Raw genomic sequence first — 7007 nt, forward strand, 5'->3', positions numbered from 1 at the left:
GTGTCGGAGCCAGCTCGCTGGACGGACCGCCGCCCCGAGGGGAAGCATGTGAGAGCAGCTGCCTCCCAGGAGCGCGGCACGCGGGACAAGGTCACCCCGCTTACGGCCCCGGCTTCCCCCCAACCGCCGTGCTTCTGTCTCCCACCCCGGCCTTTACACCTCCTCTCTGCGTTCTCATCACTGCCTAGCCGCGGTGCACAGATATAGCTCTTGCCACCTTCCCGCAACAGTCACCCCCCCCCCCGCGCGACCCCTCCCCCCCTCCGCGTCAGTCACACGCCCGCCCGTCCCGTCTTCTCGGGTCCTCGGTGCAGTGACTGCCTGACTGCCGGGAAAACACAGGGGCTGGCGCTGAGCGCGGCCCCGAGACATGTCTGCAGGGGTCTTTCTCGGCAGGCTCGCCTCTCCCTTCGTAGCTGGACACGGGCTCCAGACCGAGTCACTGGCCCCGACCCCGCACCGGGATCAGACTCCGGGCCTGCTGGGACCGCTCTGTCAGGGCCGGGGCTGCTTTCCCCACCCCACCCCCGCTCCGCTCCACCGTCCCCACTCCAAACTCCAAGTGGGTTTAGATTTCTGGGGGGGGGGGGGGCACTGAGTCTGGAGTTTCACCTCCCCTGCAGGGACCTCGGGACGCTGCTCTGAGTAGCCCAGGCCTCCTCTGACACAGCTGGGTTCACGGCTCTCACGGCGGCTCCGAGGCTGCCCCGGGTGCCCCTGGGGCCACTTTATCTGCCGGCCTCGCCCAGGAGGAAGGAGGAGCTCCGAGGACCCCGGAGAGAGCAGCAGGGCAGCCACTCCACAGCCCACTGTGAAACACCCCTCAGGAATGAGGAGCGTTCGGCACAGCAGAGAGGGTGACAGCACTTCCTAAGGGATCTCCAGGGCGTCCGAGGCTCTGGGTGTAGGACAAGGACCTCCACGGCTCCCCCAGTTCTCGGCGACGGCCGGGGAAGTCCCAAGACCCCCATCCCTCGCACGGGGAGGACCGGCAGTGAAGCACACGGCGGTGCGTGTGGAAGCTCCTCGGAGCTCACTGCTGACACCCCCAGGTTTCTACCGCATTCTCGGACATGCACAGGAAGTGAGGGGAAGATCCATAAGGTAATCCAAACGATGACTTAAGGAGGGAAGAACGCATGACAAACACTGGTAGAAGTAACATCAACAAAACATTAAAACTGCACCCTGGCCAGCTAGCTTTGTTGGTTAGAGCACTGTCCCCAGGCGCCAAGACTGCAGGTTCGACCCCGGGTCAGGGCTCGTACAAGAATCCACCAATGAGTGCACAGGTAAGTGGAACCACAAATCCACGCTTCTCTCTCTCTCTCAAAGGTTTCTGTAAAAACGCCATGGTTTTAAATCAAAGGTTGCTTAAAATAAAGGGCACGTATTATTGTTTGCTACCTTTTCACTAAATCAGAATCCATTACACGGCACACCTTTCACGACTGAGCCTTTGCTGTTCTCCCAAAGCCCACACGTGCCCCTGTGACCCCCAGCCCTGTTCGGATGCACTGAAGACCAGTACTGCGTCCCTTTCATAGAGAAGCTAACTCATGCACAAAGCAAGTTAGTTCCAGAGAAATGAAACAAATGGAGAAAACGAGAGTGCGGACTTCAAACAAACGAAAGGTACAGAGAACAAAAAGAAAAAGGGAAAGCAGAAATTTAAATCAGACTTCAATGAGCCCGGTAAAAGCAGTGACGACAAGCGCAGAGACGGCCGGTCTGAACCGGACGGCGTGGCACCAGGCTCCTGGCTGGCCTCTGGGCGCGGACGCCCTTCTGCGGGGCCGGGGGGCCGACCGGACGCATCCTGAGACGCATCTCAGGTCTTTCTCTTCGGAATAATATCAGAAAGACAGCAGACTCTTTAAGAGAGGCAGGAGGAGGATCAGGGATATTTCATACAATTTCCCCAAATCGGAAGGCACACAAAGGTATTAGCTAGAAAGTCGGAACCTTAGTCACACCTAAGGAAATATTTCAGAAGCTGAAATTGTCAGAATGCAATCTTTTAAAGAAAGGCTATCTTCACAAAAAGAAAAAATACCGACATGCAATGAGAAAGGGACGGCAATCCCCGCAGTGGCTAGGAAAGCTCAGAGGCTCCCGGCGAGGCCCCGGGGAGGCAGTGAGGCCGGGGGGAGGAGGCAGGAGGCCCAGGCCCCGCCTGAACGGTTAGCTGGGTGTTAACAGCCACATTTTCAGGGGGCACTTCAGGAACTGAAATAAATCCTCTTGAAACCTCAGAGAGCTTTACGTGCTTGGAAACCTGCCCGAGGATCTCCCTGCGTCTAGGAGATTTACTGACCTGCGCGAACCCACACAAGCACCACCCGGAGGAGACTCGGAGGAACAGTCCCCAGGGGCTTTGCTACTGTGCAGTTTATCCCGAACAAGAGCCTCGCCAGGCTTTGCAAAGGTAGGAGACGGGTTACGACCCTCAGCACCGACACTCAGCACCATGACAGGATCCAGCAACGGCCTCAAGTGCCGGCCTGTCACCCAGGAGCTGGAAGGTGCCGGGCAAATCTCCGAACTTCTGGCTTTTCTCTTTTGTAAAGTGGAGTTTATTTTGAGGACTAAGTGAAAGAAAACAACAACCTACTATAAATTCAAAAGTACTTCACAGAGCACATGACGATCCGAGGCACCCGGCGTCGTTAGCTGGGTCCTGGGAAAGGCGAGAGCGAAGCCCGCGGCGGACCCGAAGCCCCAGCGTGGGGCGCAGAGCCTCCCCGGACAGTGAGCGGCGGGGGCCCGGTGGCGGCAGGACAGCCCGCCAAGTGCCGTGGCCCAGCGCCCGTGACACGGGGCGCCGCCTGACCCGCTGGAATGCCAGCACAGCTCCTTCAACTCTTGGCCGAGTCCAAGAAACGAGTTCTACTAACAAGGTTCTCTCTCTTCCACGTGAATCAGCTGCCAGGCGGACAGCTTCGATGGAACTGAATGCCGGCCGACTGGCTCCTGTGCGTGAAGTCCGTCCTGTGTGCTCGTCCTGGGAACCGGGCGCCGGGAACCACCGCTGACCAACCCACGTGAACGGGCCAGTTGAAGGGAGGGTTCGAGACAAATGCTTCTTCACCGCGAGTAGGAGGCATTCTGGAAACACCCAGACCGGCAGAGCAAGAACCTGCCGTTTGAATGCCATATTCAGTATCATAATGTAACTGCACAGGAGAGTAAGTAGTTTTTATAGCACCGGCTTAAGAAGAAGCGAGATAAAACACTCTCAGCTGGCGAGGATAAGAGGTTGGATGTAACAGACGAGGGAGGTTTTATCAGAGGGAAGAAGAGGTAGGAGAGTTGCCGTTTCTTCAGAGAGGCCGTGAGCTGTAGAAGGTGAAGGAGCACCACGTGGCAGAAGAGCCAGCTGGGGGCTCCGGCTGACCAGGCGGCCGGCCGGTCTCCTGCAAGGCGGCTCGGCGGAAGCTGCCAGACGGGACCTGCGCTGCGGGCGCGTGCCCCGAGCCCTCGGCAGCAGGCTGACTGCACAGAGGCTACTGCTCGACGGCCCGTGGCGCCCTGGCAAGGAGGCCCCGGGGCGAGGAACTCCTCGGTCCTCGGCCTCAGTCCGCGTTGCTGTCGCTCCACCCCATCAGGCCTGTCCCACCAAGCACGGACACCACCCTGTCCCTCTTCACACGGACCCCCACGTAGGGGGCTGAGAACCAACACGCACAACGATCTTCTGGTGCATCTTATCCCCTATTTGGTTTTCCTTTTCTCTTCCCACTCACTTCGATCCCAAACTCATCAATTATTTCAGACCTCATCACCTATCTTGTGCCGGACCTTTTTTAGCCGCCCCAAATCCCCTTTGAAACAACACGAGGCAGAAACAAACCTGAAACACGCAGAGCACTGTGACGGGGACCGGGAGACGCACAGGACGCGTCAGAGGCTGGCGCCTCGGCACCTCAAGGCCGGCAGGGAGCCGGCGGGGAGCAGGACACCCCCTCCCCACCCCGCGAGGCCACAGAGGAGCGTGAGGAGAGCCTGGCAGCGCCGAGAGGGAGCGCCGTGCACTCCAGAGCGCGGTCTGTCAGGAACAAACACGCTCCTCCTCCGAGCTCCCTGGGCACCTCGCTGCTGCTGCTGCCGCCATCCCCAGGGTCCCGGGTAGAAAAGCTCTGCTTCACGTCGCCTCTGTTAAGGCGCTGACTTCCTGGCAGAGGAGGGACCTGGCCTCGCTCCTCTGTGTATCCCCAGGGCCTAGAGGCTGGCCCGGAGTCGATGCTCAGTAACCGCCTGCTGGGTGAGAAAGCGTTCAGTCGGCAGTGGGGCAGTGGGCCGGCACCCCAGGCAGAGCGGCCGGCACGAGCCAAGGCCGGGGGTCCATGCAGTGAGGCCAACGGTGAGGGTGCAAGACGGGGGATCTGCTGAGAGCTGAGGCTGGAAAGATCCTGGGTGCCTAGAATGACATTCCTGTAACATTTTTTATTTACTGATTGTGTGTGTATGTGTGTGTGTGTATGAGAGAGAGAGAGAGAGAGAGAGAGAGAGAGAGAGAGAGAGAGAGAGATGTATTGTTCCACTTATTTATACATTCAATGGTTGATTCTCGTCCGTGCCCTGCATGGGGATTGGACCCACAACCCAGAGCATCAGGACGATGCTCTGACCAACGGAGCGACCCCGCCAGGGCTCTTCTCCGCTTTCTGATTGCACCTGCGTGTTTTAATCTCCCACACTTTCTGGTTACACAGAATTCTAGACCCAGACTCACCGCAGCTGTAGGTGAAGGGTCCTGTTTGTTTTTTTATTTCTAAAAGCCCGTCTGCTACTGCTCACAGCCCCAGGGAGGGAGGACAGTGACAAAGACACCCCCAACCAGAAAACAGTCGGAACAGGCGCGCCTGACCGCAGGAGCACCGTGAGGACACCCGCTCAGCTGCTAGAACCGGCCGGGTCACTTCTGAAGCTCAGCAGAGTGGTACACGTCACGGGAAGGGCTGCCTCAGGGGCCGAGACAGCCCCCACGCCGTGTTCCAAGGGGGCACTTGGACTTGGCAACACATGTCTGTGAATCACCAACACATGTTCTCAGGAATAACGGGGCCTTCGTTCCAAGACTGGGCTCTCTGGAAGCCTGAGACTCCCCAGGAACAGTGACACGCACCAATACTGCTCCCAGCGGGAGACAGCGCACACACAGAAGAGGCCACGGGCACCGCGTGGAAGGAGAACACAGGGTTCACACTAGCGACTCTGGGAAGGGAACAGGCTGCTCGAATGGACCCATGGAGAGAGAGAGCGTTCAGATTCAAATCTGGCGAGACCAAGGCGATGCACTTAGTAATTAACAGGGAAGCACAACTCGCTTTAACGGTTCATATGCTCTGCCCCAGAATAGCAGCTCGATACTAACGCCGCCCTAGGTTATTACCGCCTCTGGTTCCCAGGCATGGCTTTGCTGAACATTCAGTCCACGCCGCTGGATGCCACGGGGAAAAGCGAGCCGTCTCCCCAGAATGGAACTCCGGCCCCGGAGCAGCTCGCCGCCGGAGCAGGGGCCTGCAGGCCGCGGCCAGCAGGGGCTCTGGGCTGCAAATGCTGGCCGCGGGGAGGAAGAACGGTGGCCTCTGAAGACAGGGAGACCCAGGCGAGCAGAAACAAGCGTGCACGTGGAGAGACGGCGGTATGGCACCCGGGAGCGTCACGGCCGCTGGGTTCAAAGTTCGAACTTCACACGTACGTAACACTTAGGGCAAACAAAACTCATGGTCCAAGGCCGATACTTCTCGGAGTAAAGGGGGTGCTAAGACAAACAGGCGGACGCGACCGAAAGTTGGCAGAGACTGGCGCGCCGCGGGGAAACCCTAGCAACAGGGAGCCACTGGGGTGACAGCGACGACAGCAGCAGGAGGGGGTAAGTGCGGGACTCTCGAGGGGCTGACTTGGTAAGGAAATGAGAAACCCAGGTGTGGACACCTGCACAGAACGGTGAGGCCCGGCGGGGAAGCCTGCGGGGATGGCCCTGAGCGCGCCCTGAAGACGGGCCAGCCCAGGGCGAGCGCCCGGGGGAGCGCCGGGGGCGTGGGACAAGCACGTGCGGGCTGACGGCGGGAGCAAGGAGAGCGGCCCGGTGCCTGGTGCCGGCCAGGAGACAGCCCCATTGTGGGGTCCTCATCTGGAGCTTCATCGGGTCTTCCTCCCTCCGGCTCCCCTGGCTCACAGTGACCGCGCCCGCCCAGATCTCAGAGAGCTCACCATTCCATTAACACAGCAAGTTAAACATCTCCGGCATTTACGTTACACTTTCAGAGAGCTTTTCAAACACACTGCGTTTACAAGTACAACCACCTCCCCGTTCCAGGCCATGTTTTCGCACTAAACTAGATCATATAAAACCTGGGGACATAACACCTATCTCCACAAAAGATCTTTTTATTTTTGGCTAATAGAGCAATTCGAATATTTGTGCGTGATTTCTTGACTTCCCAGGGAAGTTTAGCTGTTGCTTCCAAGCAGAGCACCCAGGCAAAGGAGGACACACAGTGATGTCACAAAACGGAGTGTGAAACACGCAGGCCGGAGACACGGCGGTGTCCCCCTCCCAGGGAGTGCATGGAGGAGCACCCGGGACGCTGGGGACTCGGGGCCAAGGCCGCCTGGGCCCAGGCGCGCTGGAGCCCTGGGGACCCCCGGGGCTGGTCTGCGAACAGGGCCAGGGCACTGATTCTGCGAGCGGGAAGCCCTGCCCCACCCCTGGGAAAGGGGGAGGGAGCGGCCACTCTCCGCCACCCGCACGCGGGGGCTATTCGGCAGTCTGCCGCCAGCTCGTGAGGAGGCAGAAGCCGCCCAGGCAGGCTCCAGGAGGCACTTGTCAGCGGCGACGCGCCAAGTTCCAGGCTCTGCTGGGACCCCTGAAGGCCCACGCCCAAGGCTTGGGGGCCGCCGAAGCCTCGATGATGGCCTGTGCGCCACGGGGGCCTCCCGGTCCCTCCCGCGGGAAATGAGGTCCACCACAGGTGAACAAATGAACACTAGAAATCGTG

This window comes from Phyllostomus hastatus, unplaced genomic scaffold (genome assembly GCF_019186645.2).
Source record: "Phyllostomus hastatus isolate PE091 unplaced genomic scaffold, TTU_PhHast_1.1 phas_scaffold_555, whole genome shotgun sequence".
Taxonomy (NCBI): domain Eukaryota; kingdom Metazoa; phylum Chordata; class Mammalia; order Chiroptera; family Phyllostomidae; genus Phyllostomus; species Phyllostomus hastatus.